At 38.9% G+C, this 17,273-nt stretch overlaps 1 protein-coding gene across 2 annotated transcripts in view; it reads left to right on the top strand.

The window, feature by feature from the left end:
• gnai2b (guanine nucleotide binding protein (G protein), alpha inhibiting activity polypeptide 2b) overlaps positions 1-17,273 on the top strand; it is a 44,702-nt gene that overhangs the window by 1,770 nt on the left and 25,659 nt on the right. The window contains exon 1 of one of the 2 annotated variants that reach the window (XM_051948184.1): positions 3,892-3,913. The exons of the other annotated variant lie outside the window; for it this stretch is intronic. The gene's annotated coding sequence lies outside the window, so the exon portion shown is untranslated. Of the gene's footprint in view, positions 1-3,891; positions 3,914-17,273 lie in introns of those variants that run through there. 2 annotated transcript variants of the gene reach the window in all.

The following is a 17,273-nucleotide window of genomic DNA, read 5'->3' as shown; positions in this document are numbered from 1 at the left end:
TTCCCAGAGCTTTGAGCTGGCATTTTTCCCAGAAAGCTTAATTCAATATATTAAACCTGTGGAGTAGGGCTAAACATTAACAGGGTTGCACGTCAGCTCCACTCTTAAGTACACATCTGTCCTTGTTACGAAGGAACGTAACAAAGCAATTCCCATTTGATGGCCCACAACACTGAGGGGATAAGGGGGAAATGCTTTCATTTATTAGACTGTGGAGCTTGAAAACAGTCTCTTCCTTCTTCTCGTGCCCTTCCCTCCTGCATGTACACACACACACACACACACACACACACACACACACACACACACACCCTCCTACTCATTACCACATCCTCACGTCCTGTCTTTTCTATTTCGGCTGTCTTTGTTTGCCATCAATGTGCTTCTGATTTGTCTCTTTCCTTACTAAATGTGCACGAGTCAAAACTTGGCTGTAATATAGTCTCAAAGAGGTTGTCTGTCTGTGTGTGTGTGTGTGTGTGTGATGGAAGTGGGCAGGTGGGGCTGGAAGTGTGTCATCTCGCTGTGACAAGCTGCTAATAGAGCACAGGATCCAGCTGAGTGCTGTAGAGCTGCAGGATGGCAAAGGCATGATAACCTGAAGACCCAGAGGTGTTGTGGCTGCACTCTGATTCACTTATTTATAATCTGCATTACAACTATTACTGTTGCTACAGATTCATGCTCTTAAACTGACCTGTCAAGTAAACAGTGAGACAGACAACCTTAAAAAAAGCTGATGTAGTAGTGCTATCTGATAACGCTCCGGGAGTATATTCTGCTGTAAATCTGTGGCTGGCTTCACCTTGTTTTATACCTCACGTCAGCCGTTGTCGGGCTGCTCTTTATCACACGCGTTTCAAAAATCAGGTAGTGTGTCTTTGAAATTTCGTGACGTCAGCTGCCATTACTCAGGGACGGTAGCTGACAGGTGACTGACGTGCCATGTGAGGGTTCACGGTGAAAATGGCAGCAGCTAGTTCAGCATCAACAAAGCATAATTTAAAGAAAAAATAAAACTGCAGAAACTGGTCCACAGCTTGAACCCAGCAGTGATTATCAAGACATTTTGACATGGCAAGCAGGTGTAAACAACAAAACTGAGCTGCTTCAGTTTCAGGCCTGGCTGTGTCGACCGTAAAAGAGTATGCACATGATTAGAGCTGTCATTATTATGCAAGTTTAGTGCACGAGCAATTGAATGCAACCATTTAAATGTCTGTTTTTGTAGATTTTATGCAGCATATTATTTTAAACTGGATGTATTAGCATCTTTGACTGCCACCTTTTTCCTGCAAATCTCAGAGATCCTAACTGTTCGGTTCACCTTTTGCATTTGGCTTAATGTGCCCACAGCGATGCTAAATCCATAATGTCAATAGATGCTCACTGAAATGCAATTAATTGACTAGAGCAGTTAATTCTGTTGAGCTAACCACCCGGTGCCACTAAAACACATTATGAAAGGGGGCAGAAATAGTGTAAAAACATGTGGAAATTCAGCTGACTTCACACACCATTCTAACAATTCTACTAAATAACTGCGGTCAGATCAAAGAACTGCAATCAGCTGATTATGTAATAATTGTGTCAGGGTTAATTTGTAATATTCAGAGGTTATGTCCAGCCTTTGAGATGCTTTATGCCATGTGTAGCATTTCAATATAACAAACTGATTGGTAGAAATGGATCCAAACCAACCATCTGTGTCTGAGCTGCTAAGTTTCCTTATTGCTGTCATCCTGCAGGCATTCTAATGCCTTTTAGTTGAACAAGGTTTTTACTTTTTTAACTGTACATTATTTACAAAGGAGCTGCAAGGGAATCACCAGAAGAATCCTTTATTCTTTTACGTATTAGTTTTGTCCAATTAAAAGTTGCAGAGTTTCAAAGTTTACTGGGACTTTAATTGTAGACGTATGAACAGCATGGCTTGATGTATTCTATGATAGTGGAGCTTGTTGTTCATTACTTTGAATGTCATTTAAACCACATTGTTCACTTTTGATTACATTTGCCACTTTCTGATAGGTATATGTATGAACTGTATGTCATTGTGTCACAACCAGCCCATGAAGCCCTGGGTTTTACTGGGTAACAAATCATAAGCTGCAGTTTGGTGCAACACTGATATCAAAATGAACACAGAAGACGTGAGTTTGTGAGTCAGTGGTGAGACTGTGTCGATTTTTTTTTTTTTCTGCACCAGGGATGACTATATATATCCTGTTAATGCATACGATCACAGTATACAGCGTCTTTCTGCTGCATATCATCCTGGCCTTGTTTTTATGGCCCGTTTTAAACTGAAATGCAACACTGAATATCCATGTGATCTGACATCTTGAAGAAAGTAATTAGTTTGATTAAATCTGTCTAATTTGAGCAGCACCGCATTCTTTTCAAGTCATGCATGATGCATCACCGACAAAAAAAAATCCATTCAACAATGACTGGCAATATCCTAAAAAGCAAATCTGAAAGAAAATCTTTACTGGCATGTGGTGTATTTCAAAGAACTAGCAGCGTTCTTTCCCTGATGTTGTTGTAGACAATGTAAATGTTTTACAAGCTGTCCAGAGGAATTATATCCCACAGATGTTGACGGAGCACTTGTGGTTGTGTACAGGGCATTTTTTGCTCAGGTGCAGTGACCTGAAGTCTTGATGCCATTCTAGGAAGTCACGGCACAAACGCACTCACTCTGATGTCAGTTTTTGTGAGGACTAAACAAACAAATGTGCTAAATAGTGAGACACAAAAATGCTGTTACCTTTAGACAGAGTCAGCTTATCAGCCTTCATCTGTTTCCAGTCTTTGGGCTTAGCTGAGCTAACTGGCTGTTGATGTACATTTTAAAGAGAAAGTGAATGAATTTACATCCCAAGACGCTGAAATACTTCTGTAACAAATACACCATCTCCCTTGCTGCCCTTTTGTTGGTAATAGGAGACCTTTCTTTCAAGCAATATTCCTTCTGGTATCAATTCTGGTACAATTTGATGACAATCCCTCGCAGCACCACATAATCACAGTTTTTAAAGTCTGCATTGCCACACTCATATTTACCTCCCTTCATATTATTTTAGTGTCATATTATTTCAGAGAAAAGTGAACTAACAAGATCACAAAATCACAACTGAAACTAGTATGGCAACATCCTTCCAATTGACCACTCTGAGCACGGAGGACATGCAGGAGGTTGACGTTTTCCTTTCAAATTGAGCTGAGGGCATTTTGTAGACAGCACAATGGTTGCATTTGTACCATTTGCATTTGTGAAGATACCGACTTGTCCCAGCAAACAGATGATGAGTCACTTGGTAGTAGTCACCGAAGCATGACAGAGTCTGCAGAGAACTTTTTTTTTTAATGGCTTCGCAGCATTTAGCCAAGTAGCTTCCATTTTGAGTTCTCAGCAGAACTAAAAAGCCTGTTCCTTTTCATTTTGCTTGCTGAATGGCTAAGCTGTTTTATCGCTGGTGATGCTGCTCAGGGCCACAGTTCAAAATTAACCCGATGATTCCAAAATCCAGGTTTGATTTATGTGGCGGTTCATAGTGAGTGTTGGCAAGGACATGGGATGGACAGTCAGTAACAAGCTGTGTGGAGGACAACAAAGACCAGATATAGATGAAAAATTTAGTTGAGCTGTTGGCAGACAGCACGCATGTGTCCTCCAACTGCAGGGGCTGGTAGAATAAACCACATTTCAACACAGGGCTTGTCAAGTTCATTTGAAACTCTCCTCGCCCCACTTTCAGTGTTGTAATGAGGCACTGATTTCACCATGTTGCACCATGCTCGAGACCTCTGTGTGCAAGTGGCTGAGTAGATGGCACGTCTTTATCTGAGCTGGAACCAGGAACAAAAAACCAATGTTACGTAAATCTGTGATGCAACAACTCGAGAAGTGAGTATCATCACCGCTTCACATCTGCACCTGTGGGGGGGAGTCGTTCTGTATTTCTCAGGTGTTTACGTCTGATGCTTTGATGTTTGAAGAGCCTAAGTTTAGTTTAAGGCAAAGGGAACTGGTGTATTTGTAGTTGGATGGAAAGTACAGCATTATAGACTAGCTAAAACAATTTAAAACCGCTGTACTTCAAGTAGATAAATATTTAATTTGCATCTTTGTCAAGCAACGTCTTTTTCTGTCTTTCAGTTCAAGCCTTTTTAAAGAGAATTTGATATTTTTGTCCCTCCTGAGAGAAGAGCTATTGCAGTAAGTTGTGGCTGCAATCCTTTCAGGCTGCAGAGAAAAACCTCCTGCAAACAAAGGATAATTCATTTGCCTCTGTAGCTTGAGAGGTGAGATCCTGGGCAAATAAATTCAGAGAAGCACTTGTTACTGCTTGTAAAGCTTCCTATGCTTATCCCATTTAAACTGCAGTGGCTGAACAGTAATAAAACTTAGGAGAAATTTTAGTGAGTAAACCACACTGAGGGTGTAAAAGTAGGAAAGTGTGAATTGGGATCAGCAACAGTCTACTGAAGCACATCAGTCCTATCAATCAAATTTCGCTCAAAACATGATTAAGAATAGACTTGCTGCTTAAAATGGTGAAACGTATTCCAATTTCCCTGTGGGTTTGCTTTGTAATTATTGGTTGCAATCTCAAATGACCATGTCAGCACATGCAGAGTGGTAGCTATTTATGTGCGACATTAGTAATCTAATCACATCAAAGAAATTTGGCATTTAAGTATTTTAAAGGGCAGTTTTTCCTAAAACGCCTCAAATTCTCACCCTTTAATCCTAAGTGAGGGTCTATATATTTTTTTTATTGTATTTATTGATTTTTTTTACCAACCCTGTTCCTTTGAACCCCCCTCACATCAACATCCACTGTAGCTTAGCTCTAATTCCCTCCCCAGGCAGACGGTAATAATAGTGCTTCACAGACGTTACTCACTCCTCGTGTCAGGGAGAAGAGCTCAGGGTGAGACTGTCCATCCAGAGATGACAACTTCACAACTACCCACATATTGAAAGAATATACTTATGTGCTGTTAGTCATGTCTCTGGTGAATACCACTAAGTCCTCAGTAAATGCATTTATGTGCTGAACTGGCAAAAATGAATCCTCACTGCAGTCACGCTGCAGAATACAAGTTTTACTTTGTGGTGAAGATTTTGCCCCTTTACAGACGCTTCAGGCGAAGGCTTATTGGCAAGCGTGTTGTTTTTTTTGTTTGTTTGTTTTTTGACCCCCTGTGAACAAAACAAATAATGTTCTGCGAGGAAGGCTTTTTATTATGGTAGCGTCATAAAAGTGATATCAGAGGTGATTTAAGGATTTTTCGAAATGAGACAGCTTGGCCCAGGGTGGCAGTGGTCTAATGAGCAGGACGGCTCGTCTTTCAGGCCTCGTGTGTGTGTGTGATTTAGGGTGAATGAGATAATGTCTGAAGCAGTGCATTGATGTGTCTGCTTGGCTTGATAAAGTGGGAAGTGAGTTGTGGATATTTCCTGAGGCAGGATGGCGGTTTATGGCACTGTAAGCGTGTTATGTTTGGTATTTGTGGAAGTGAGAATTCCACTCATATTCAGGCTCATGTGGTTCAGACTGTTGTCCAAACGTGACTCCTCTTTCTAAAGGCTTCAACCATCACATCCATGTTGAAATGACAGAGAGTTTAAGTGTAGCGAAAAATAAACAAAACATTGTTGCACACTGGAGCCTTTCAGATCGATGTGTGTTGTCTCATTTAGGGTCACTTCAGCTTACTTTGTGTAAACAGGAACAAAACCTCCAGGAAAATCCATCACAGGATTAAGACACACAATACTACCAATGCTGTGCCTTAAATCCATACTGTGTATTCATTCTAAGCAGGATTTGTAGGTTTTTCACCTCATAAAATGACTAAATTAAATGCTCAAAAAGCTATATGGATGCACGCTAGTATTTATGTGTGCTGTATTTGCTTTCTGTACAGGACCTTAATGTACAACGTATTGCACATAAATGGGCAGAAGGTTTTGTAAAGTAAAACGAAGTGGACAAATACACAACTTCGACATTTAACCCCACATTTTGTTCATGACTATAGTGTTCACATTCAAATGTAGAAAGCTGGTTTTACACTTAGTACAAGGACCAACTCTATTGACTCCACTTTACCCATGCCAGCTAAGGGTGTAGTCTCTGAAAGGATGCTACAACTTGTTTGCGCACAGCATTTAAAGGGGAACTTCGTTTTTTTCAACCTGGGGTCTGTTTTCATATGTCATTTCATACATGTGAGTGATGAAGACATGAATTTTCGACATAGCTCCAGTATTTAGCCAGGCAGGCAGCTTAGCAGCTCAGCTAGCAGCTCAGCTAGCGAAAAGTATGGGGCAACTTGCCCCCCCGCGTCAAAGTCGGCCCTAACGTGCTTTTTTTTTCCCACACTGACCGGCTCGGATAGTCTCAACAAGTGTCCCACAACATACTAGAGATGAGAAGTGAAAAAAACCTCCACATTACCTGGCGATCGCTCTTTGTTGTGGTCTGTATCCAAATCTCAGGACGCTAATGTGGTAATGTGGAGGTTTTCGTTCACTTCCCATCTCTAGTATGTTGTGGGACACTCGTTGAGACTGTCCGAGCCGGTCAGTGTGGGGAAAAAAGCACGTTAGGCCGACTTTGATGCAGGGGGGCCACTTGCCCCGTACGTTTCGCTAGCTGAGCTGCTAGCTGAGCTGCTAAGCTGCCTGCCTGGCTAAATACTGGAGCTATGTCGAAAATTCATGTCTTCATCACTCACATGCATGAAATGACATATGAAAACAGACCCCAGGTTGAAAAAAAAGAAGTTCCCCTTTAATCCCCCTTAGGATTATGTCTAAGCCTTTAGTTCACTAGTAGTCTGGCTTTATTTGATAGCTAATTGCTAAGTTTGCTCACTATGCGATGGAAGTGTTCAACTGAACAGCACACTGCATAAAACGACTCGAAATTATTATGATAATTCTTTGGAAAAGAGTAGAAAGAGGATGTCATTGAGTGATGGGAAAAAAAGAGATTTTTCAGATACATATTAACATAATGGTGAGATATGTGCTCCCAGGAGGGCATGTTTGTCAAGGAGGGACGGTGCATAAAAGAATCGATGATCACTGACTGGAAAATAACAGTGGCATTTTGTAAATGACTAATAAAACACAAAGACATATGCAATGCCATTTATCAATTATCCCAGAGAATAACTAGTGAATAATCCTTTAATAGAAGAGCATCGTGTTCTCTGTTTCTCTAATACATTCACTGAGCACTTTATCAGGTACATCGGTGCAGTATAATGCAGTCCCTGCCAAGCTTCTAAGTGCTCATTCTATTTTTTGTATATTATTGAAGTACTTGACTGCATTATATTAAAACTTGTTCCTCTCTCCTCATCTATGTTAATGGTGTGGAAGAAACACTTCAGTGTAAAATATATGTCCCACCACCATCCAGCAGGTCGATGCCAACACAACCTGAAAATGTAAATGCTTTTAAAAGTAGAATATATGGCAGAGCTGATGTTTTAAATTGCTGGAATAAGTGTTTCTTATAATTTTAGTAATATTACTTCTGTGTTGTGTCTGCAGATCTGGATGCTTTCCATCTCATCTTTGCAATTTCTTCTTCTTATATGGCTGGATTGTGTATTTAGAGGAGTATTTAGACAAAACCCCACAGGCCTTCATGTTTTTGTTTTTTGTTTTTTGCAGTAATTTACAATATGCCTTGTATTTTCTGCTGCCACAATACGAGGAAACTTATCTGGTGACATTGTGATACCTGTAGCTGTCGTCTAAGAGGACGTTTTAGAGGAGAGCTATGTTTAATTTGAAATATATATATATATATATATATATATATATATATAGAAAATGTGCAAAATAATGGTCCATTTTAAAGTCTGTTCTCTATCCTCTTTTTCTTTTTGGTGCAGATGACAAACCGAATCCTAACCAATCTTTCATTTTAATGCGCTGCAACAGCCATGGCATTTTTTAATTAAATTGTCGGTCCTGTTACCATTAAATATCTCAGGAATTTATTCAGATTTGGCACAGCTATTCACTTGGAGTCAAGGTCAAAAGTCAAGTTGTGACCACAACTCTTCCTATGCACTAATTTATTTCAAATTTCCAAACAAATGTGTAAAAATGCTGAAATAATGTTTATTGCAGATCTGAAAGGTCAAACTTCAACTTCACTTTGACCTTCTAAATGTTCTGCAAAAACACTTTTCTGACCAATATTCAACCTTGTAACTCAGGAACACAGTAGAAAATTCTGATCATATTTCACATTTACAGATTGTGAACTGGTGACACTCATCTGTGATACTCGCCTTGAAATGTGGTGATTGTCTAGATGTTCTGTGCTGCTGGATTTAAGATGTGTACCAAGCATCTGTGCTTTAGAATTTGTAGCTTCGTTGCGGCAGCATTCATGTTTGAAGTCTTGTCTGCAGTCATGACGACATACATACAACCCGTATAACTTTGCGTTCAGCTGGAATCAGCTTCACTGGCCCAACATGAATACATTTACTACATTTTATTCGATTCATTCAAAGTCTCTGCCTCATGCATTCTGTGAGTCTAGACAGACATCGATGAAAACTTCAACTTGACTGGTTGGTGGAGGCATAAAACCACGAGGAGGTCATTCTAGTTCAATCACATTTCCATTATCAGCCCCATTCATAATTTAGCAAACTTGTTATGATTTTTGCTGCTTGTACTTTCATATTACACTTATCCTCTCTTATACCGCAGGTGAAAAGTGCAACTGTGCCTCAGGAAGCAGCAAAGACTGTAGTTTTTCTTATTATTTTTTATTCTTGACACATTACCTGTGTCAGCATCAATCCAGTGATCTCAGATACACTGGAGACCAATATCATTTGATGTAGGAGATGCTGGATGCAACTTGACCTTGACTTCATAATTGGTTTTGCAAGAACGCTCAAAAAACCTTGTCAGATTGATAGAGGGTTGGAGAGAGCGATGGGGAGATAAAAGATAAGAGGGAGCGATGAAAGATGGTGGATGCAGACAATAATGGAGAAACCGGGCTTTGGTTAGATTAAAACAATAATAAGAATCCAGCTGGAAAAGAAATGAGGTCAAAGTTGAAGCCTAAAATTTAAGAATCTCTTTTATTATTTCTACAGACTGAGAAAAAAACATTGTGTCAGTTCTGAGAAAGAAATCTACAGCATCAAGTATTTATTTTACACATTTGGCAGAAAACAAGACTGAGCAGAAAAAGTACCATGATGTATTTATGATTGCTATATCAAAGCATAGCCTTGAATACATTTAAACAAAGATACACGGCAAAAAGCTGCAGTCTGATAAAGCTTCAATGTATCTTTTTTATGTTGGGAAGGCAAGTCATGATTGTTGTTTTTGCGACTAATTTGTAGTTTAGATTTCGATTTTTCAAGTAATGAAAATGCCGAGATGATATCTGTAAATGTTAGATAAGTTTCCCTCGATGATCACTGAATAGTTCACATATGTGTTTTCTACTGATTTTCTGTTAACTGACGTGTTATTAATGAAGTAACCCACAAAACATTATTGCATTAAATTTACACTTTATCAAGATGAGCATGCGTGAGTCATGTATGGCAGCTGTAGGTGTTGGACAACATGCTGAAACGAGACCTTTGCAGGTCTTTTTATGGCCGTGTTCCCTCTGGAGATGATGATTTTCTGCGCCACCTGCAAGCAGGTACAACTAAGTAATTGCATTAGGAAAAGATGTAAGAACCCTTTAAAGGGCAGTGGGCCACATAGAAAGTAACTGGGATCAGATATGATTTATGAGCCTCTCCACAAGCATTCTTTGTATTAATTATTGACTTTCTTACCTAAATTTGTTCGCTGGTACAATCAAAACCTCCTTATCCAGAGATCAGATTCTGTTCCTTCATAAGTCCTGTTTCTGAGAGAAGAAAACATTACCTGGCCAGGATATTACAGTCATTTATCAGCCACATACTCCACATGCTGACGCAATTTCATATTTTAAATTCCTTTATTCTCCATAAGTAGTAAATTCAGATGAAATGCTGCTGGATTTATGGAGGATGCACACCTGAAATCACAGTTTTCGGTCGCAGGCGAAGCACAGAAGGAGCTAATTTGATTAAGGAGATGCTAGTTAAAAATGTCCCACTAAATCATGCCAGTGAGCCACCATGGACAGGTTCTCACTGGCTCAACTAAACAGAATGCAGCTGCTGTTAATGTTAAATAATTACCTCTGTGCTTTTTTCCGCCATGATGCACCACAATATGTGTTGTGAAAATGGTCCTTTGATGGAGCTCATAAGTCATTAACTCCAACAAATGGTGAATCATGGACGCCACCTGTTTATGAACATGGATTTTTAAAAATAACTCTGACCAAATTGTGTGATTAGAACAACTGAAAATAGTTTTGTACAACAGCTACAACAAAAACTTCTGCAGTTCTTTCCACTGCGATATAGACAGTTATTTTGGTACGAAGGAATATTAGACCAAGCCAGAGGTAACGAAACCCCAGCAAAAACTCACAGATGTGCCCTGCATCATAAATGAAATATTTGCTTACACCATAGACTCATTGTCTAAATGTTAACTAGGTTTTCAGAGTGCATATCTTTTATATATTTGTTCTATTATTGTTCAGACAAAAGCCAGTTTAAAATTCGAGAAAATTTGGCTCCTCTGTCCGTTTCTTAAGGATCAGTTTGCCTCCATCACCTGCTTCACCAGCTGCTGCAGAGTTAAAAAATGTACACAGCGGACTGCTTCAGCGCTGTAGCTTTGTTGTGGGAAATGCCAGCTCAGCAGCAATGTAAATTCAGTGCATTCAATAGCATTTACAATCAGCAGCCCTGAATCCATCAAGTTGAAGCTCTATTCAAGGTTACTCATCGATTCGGCTCTTAGCTGATTCCTGGAATGGCTATCAACCCCCCTTCTGCACTTTTGCAATTTCATGAAATATACAATAGTTTATTAGGCTGTAGAAATGTTGTACTGCAACACATAAGCAGTTTCACAGGTTAAAACGAAGTCATACACTTTTCACCTATGCCGCCCATTCAGGTGAGCTAGAAAACATTCTTGCATAAGAACTTAATGGTTTATTAAGCTTTTAATTGTTACATATTGGAACAAACCTTGAGTAGAATCACAGAGAAAGCCTTTTCAGGACTAAAACAGTCCATACTGGCTGACGAAAGGTTTCGACAATGTGACATTTGGCTTGTGCAACCCATAGAAGCAGAAGGAAGGCAACACAAAGGTCTCAGTAGAATCTGTGATTTAGTTGCTCCATTAGTCTTAGAATGGCAGCACTAGAACAAGAAACAAGACAGTGGAAGACATGACTTGTTCCTGCATAAAGGCAATAACTGCAATGCTGGAGGAGAAGCGCTGTGCTGAAGGGATGGTGTGATCTGCAGGAAAACAGGAAGCCCTGAACTGAGACATTATACTGGATGTTAAGATAAAACACATTACAATTAGCATTTTAACACATTTATGTGTAGACTGGCAGTTAAGACGCTGGATATCTCTGCAATGTAAACCCATATCTCTGCTTTTTAAAGGTCTCTTTAGATTATGACTGGCGAGGCAGCTGAAATGCCATAATGATACACTGAGTGTATTGAATATTCAGTGAATGAAGTTAAAATAGTTTAGCTCATTGGTTTGAGCTCACAGAGACGAACCAGTCTCGTCTTTGTTCGTCTCTGAGTGGTTGCCATGGTTATATTCATACTGAATGATAGACTTAATGCATTTTTATCCTCCTCATTCTGCAAAAACAGCAGGCACCAAAATACTTGCAGCGATAATTTTTTACCGTCATTGGAATGTAAAACAAGTCGACGTTCACTATTGCGACAGAGATGTTCAATATTAAAAAAAAAAAAAGTTAACAGAAGTCACAGATGGTAATGTTTTGCCAAGCAAAAGCTGGCTTCTGTGAATACAGCTCAAAATGAGGTTTTATGTAGATGCATGATTGCTCCTGTTTACCTCGCTATCAAAAATATCATCTCCAAATACTTTTCCTGTCCGACTGTGAAAACATCCAACTGTCTCTCATGGCAATCATACAAAGCTTTGCATGGGATTAAAAGTGGAATCTTATAGTGGGACAACAATAACCCTGCAGGTCGGATACCTATTAGCTGGTATAAGCTCTTTTTTAAAGATCATGGCGATAAAAATCACTTATCACCACCTGTTTGTGACCTAAATGTTTCTTGCCACCACAGGGCATCATTAGCTTCACTCTTTTCAGAAATTTTAGAGGTTTTTCCAATGTTTTTCAATTATTAATGGCATCACAAACTGGTCATATAGTAGAGTATCTCTTCTTAATTTAAACTTGTCCCATCTGCTCTCCTTACAAGGCCTTTTTGTTATTGTTGTGATTTTAAGTACCGCTTTTTTAAGCATCAAGTTTCCCTCTGATATATGGAGCTTTTTAGCATCTTTTGATTGTGTATTCTGGCTTTATGGCCATTGTCCCAACATTATTCCTTTATCCTCCTGTCAGCTACCTGTTTAGCTCCAAAGCCACAGAGACAGACAAAGTTAGATGGTAAACATAGTGAGGTTTTCAGCTGCCTAAGAATATTACATGGGGAGTTGGTGGAGACCAAAAGCAGAGCTGAAAATGAGTGAGTATTTGTCAGGTTTTGAACAAATACCGATAACATCACACCAGATAGATAGTCCGATAAATAAAACTTAAAACACGTTGGAAAAGAGTGTGAAACACTGAAGTTTATGAGACAATTTAAAATGAACCATCATATACGATTGTCTCAGTACCATTGCTGTTTAGCAGCTAAAGGTGAGAGACTAGGAGTTTATGCTTGTTGGTAATGGCCAATTTTGATCTAATCGATATAAGCTACTATTAAAAATACACAGAACATCTTGATGAGTGTCTGTTTGAAGCATATTTGTCTTAAAGTTTATTATTATCATTGCTATGCAGTATCTGCCTCTTGCTCTCACTCCAAATTTGATAAAAACACAAAATGGTGATGCATGCTTTTTAATTTCTCTAATTTGTCTAAAAGCTCATGTGGGAGACCTAGTTTTTCAGGATTCTGTCTGAATTAATGTACCATTAACATGGCAGTAACTCATAACTGTCCAGTGTAGGAGTCAGGCCGTAAAAGATGTGAATGTCATTTGAATGTCATTAACAAAACATTACACTGAACTGCACTCGAAACTTGAACCGCACTCAGCTTGAGTAGCTGTTATTTTAACAGAAAATAGGTCATTTATTTATTCAATTTGTTTAAACTGTGTGGTGTTTTGCTGACTTGTCATTGTCTCTGGACGTCTTGTTGTTTTGCTTTGGGGTGAGACCTGAGACTAATCAGTAACATGCATCCATCCAGCCATTCTCTGCAGCTCAACAATCCAGATAATAGTTTATTGATTTCCAATATCCCCATATGCAATTCAGATGAGATTTGAAACACAAAGACGTCTCTCCAGATGAGCGAGAAGGTTAAATGTCAGAGAAATAAAGTGCTGGTGTGCTGTCTGAATGTTGGTTCCTCTGAATAAATCAGGAAAGCTTTATTAGCATGTTAATGGCTGGACCTTTCACATGTAATGGCATGTGAGTTGCTGAATGTTGAATATATTTAAATGAATGGAAAAAGTTAATGAGTGAGATGACATAATGGTGTCAGTTTGTCTTTTGTACCAATTTTGAAGAGAAAGAACACAATTTTGGAAAAATCACTCATTAGTAAGAAGATTGATTCCACCAAATAAGAAGCTCCAACAAGATGTCTGTTAGTTTGGCTTTGTAGAATCTGTAAAAAAAAAAAAAAAGTGGAGGGGAACTGCTAACAAAACTGTAAATTGTTATAAGTTGTCATATAAAATTAACAAGATCGAACATCTTAATTAAAGAGCTTTATAAATTGTGCTAGGTGGATTTTTATATATCTTTTGGGCAGTGCCAGGCTAGTGGTTTCTCCCTACGTGCTCAGCCAAATCGTAGCTTCATATTTAGTTCACATATAAATAATGAAGAATTTAAAGTTGCCAAAATGTGAAGCAGTTATCCAGCAAGAAACATTTGTTGGTTACAGTTCTTAGTGATTTGCTGCTTCCATTAATTTTGACTGCCAGTCAAAAAGACAATACGTAACTAGAGAAAAGATTTTCAAATCATAATTTTAAAAAACATGCATTTGCCCACTATTCTGTGAGAGTTACCCAACATTTCACTAGTAGTCATAACTGCACTGTGGATAGACTGACTATCTGTAGAACAGTGAAAGATGAAGAAAATAAAGAAGTTCTCATTTGATCCCACATAAACGGAGAATGTCCTGATTTAATCACTCCTATTTCTATCTTACATATTCAGCTATAGTCACCCTTATATTGCATGCTGTTAAAACGTTACATTTGATGAAATTATCACTTCCAAATATTGGTTATTAGCCTTTCTTGTGGTGGCATCGGTATATCGAATGATCACTAGCCTGCACACTTTGAAAGTGGACTGAGTTATAGCAAGAGATATTGTTTTTGAAGGTGACATGCATAAATACAAATTCTTCACACGTCATTATGACTTAGCAGCTATTTCTAAGCCAAATGAGAAATTCCTTTGTGCTCCTCTCTGTAAACCTGTGCATGACTTGGAATGAACGAACGCTCTGACCGAGTGAGTCTTTGCTTTAAACGCTGTTGATTTTTCTTTTGTAGTAGCACGCCATCCCGTGAATGTGTTGATGATTTTGTTTTGGTAAGGCGATGTGGTGCTGTGCCCATGGCAACCAATCCAGTGCATACACGTACAAGACCATCCATCATTTCGCTCCCAGCTTTGCCAACGTTCAGATATGTTCTCCAGGTGCATCATCCCATTTCTCTCTCACAGTATGCGCCATCAGCTCAGCAGTACTGAAACAGCTGCTACAGCACAATGCATGTTTCTCGTGGGCACATGGGAACGTCATGAAAAATAATGTCTGAAATTAAGAGATGAACTGTCAGATGTTGCACAGTGTGTCCGTGCTCAAAGGTGAGCTTAATAAATTACATCGGCCTTCTGTAAGAGATAAAGCTGCTTAGCAACTACATTTTTTGATATTTTACGCCACTGCTGTTAACTTTATTACTGTTTCTTGCATTGTAATATTTAGTCTGCTTTCGTCAACCAACACTATAAAAAACGCCATTTCCAGCAATAACAGTCTGAGCACATAAAACCTGTTCACCCTGACTCACCGGGACAATCTGGTGAGCCGGTAGAACACTGCATGGTTTTATAGTCCCACAAACACTGCAGCAACTGCCTAACACCCCTGATGGCTCATCTGTTTGCTGACATGTGTGCGAGTGCATAGAGTATAAGCTGACATGCCGGTATACAGAAACATAGGGAGGCGGTGGAATAAGCAGAGTGAGTGCCAGGCAAACACCAGCTGTAATGGTTTGTTATGTGATGAATCAGTTTCCTGCTGCAGGGGATTGATTAGAGGAGAGCAAAGGAGAAGATGGCTAAAGCTGTGCATGTCATCATCTTTACAAAGTTTGGATTTCATACTGGCTCCTAAATCTGTGAGTTATATTTGTTGTTTGAATTTTGCTTTACTAAATGTCCTGGAGCAGTGCTCAGGAACAGAGAACCAGCATGTGGGAAATGTTCAGTTTTCACATACTGAAGAATCAGCCTCAGTTTTCAGAATTGTGGATCTGCCAGATTTAATTAAGAGATGAATTAGTTTAGCTTAATGCTGTCTGCATCCATGATTTAAACTGGAACTTATGCATTTACAGTAGATTAAAAAGACATGAAGCTGTGCAGTGTGTCAGCAGTTTGGCATGTAGATTACATCTGTTCACCAAAGGGAGAAAAATGGCCTTTATTGCTGAAAACATGTTGTCTTTTATTTGACACTTTTTTTTGGTTTGATGGTCAGTTAACTGTTTTCTCACTACTGAATGCATTAAAATACGATAGTTCCTTTGGATTTCCCGTCATAGCACTGCGTTAATATGATATCTGGCCACACACCACTGCTGCAGGCAAAACAATCCCTCACATGCTGGAGACTAGAATTCCTACACTAGAGACCATCCATTCCTTGCTTGGTCTTGGAAAATGGGACAACAGCAAATTGGCCAATACTGTATTAAACAGTATATCATGATAAAGCTTTTATCATTTATTCAATTTGTTATTGAAAACTGCTTGTGATCAATAGGCTAATAGTGATCGGTATCGTATTTTGAGTTTATCAGGCTCTAATGTAGACTGATTTTTATCTCACTTGTCTGTAAGAAACTTCTTCTCGATGAAAATTCACCTGAAAACTGTTGTGCATGCAGCTCCGATGTGTAAATAATACAAAACATGTTCGCAGGACACGTTCTATTTCTTGCTTTACATCCAGTCGCAGCACCTTTTTCTCCGATTGCCCGTTTACTCCCTCTCCAAAGGGCCTCCATATGTCAAGTGTTGTAATTGGTGATCAATAAGCATTTACTTGATTTGTGTAATTAATGTGGACTCCAGCAAAGCAGAGTGCATATTGATTCTGTTCTAAATGACCTGTGTGATTGGTGTATGTTCACTGTGATATCCGATACTTCCGACAACCTGTCACATGCAAGATGTAGAATCTGCTCTTCTGATGGTCTCAGTGGATGGAAATGGGAGATTATTTTTATACATCAATGAATAATTTAATGTTTACAAATTCTGTAGACAAAAAGTGATGCTTTAAAACACAGGCTATTATTTGCACAAGCATTACCTCCATCATGATAAAGCTTTTAACATTTTTAATTTTCTTTTCAACAAATTATCTAATTAATATCTAATTTTGTTAAGCAACAACTAAAAGTTCCTAAGACCTTTTTTTTTTTTTGTCGTTAGACCTATTTAAAGGTAAGATGAATGATGCAGTGTAGAGTTAGAATTTCTGCTTCACCTGATAGTAAAGTGAGAACAACATTTTGCTCCCTGAAAGTTTTTTTTTGAGCCGGGGATTTAGATAATGACTACATCAGTGTCAGAAAGCTATCCAAGCAGACATCCTTCCCACTATTTCCATATCCAATCATATAGCTCACTCATTTTTTCTTTCTCCTGCATATTCAGACTTATACCTGAGGGATTAGTGGGTTTATATCTGTGGCTCATCCCAGGAAACCGGCTGCTGTTGAAGTTTTTGAAAGTATCCTCATGATAATGATGATAATGAAATTTCAGAAT

Source organism: Acanthochromis polyacanthus, chromosome 5, assembly GCF_021347895.1.
Source record: "Acanthochromis polyacanthus isolate Apoly-LR-REF ecotype Palm Island chromosome 5, KAUST_Apoly_ChrSc, whole genome shotgun sequence".
NCBI classification, from domain to species: domain Eukaryota; kingdom Metazoa; phylum Chordata; class Actinopteri; family Pomacentridae; genus Acanthochromis; species Acanthochromis polyacanthus.
Note: the sequence above shows the minus strand (reverse complement) of the source record. Positions and strands in the feature narration are given on the sequence as shown.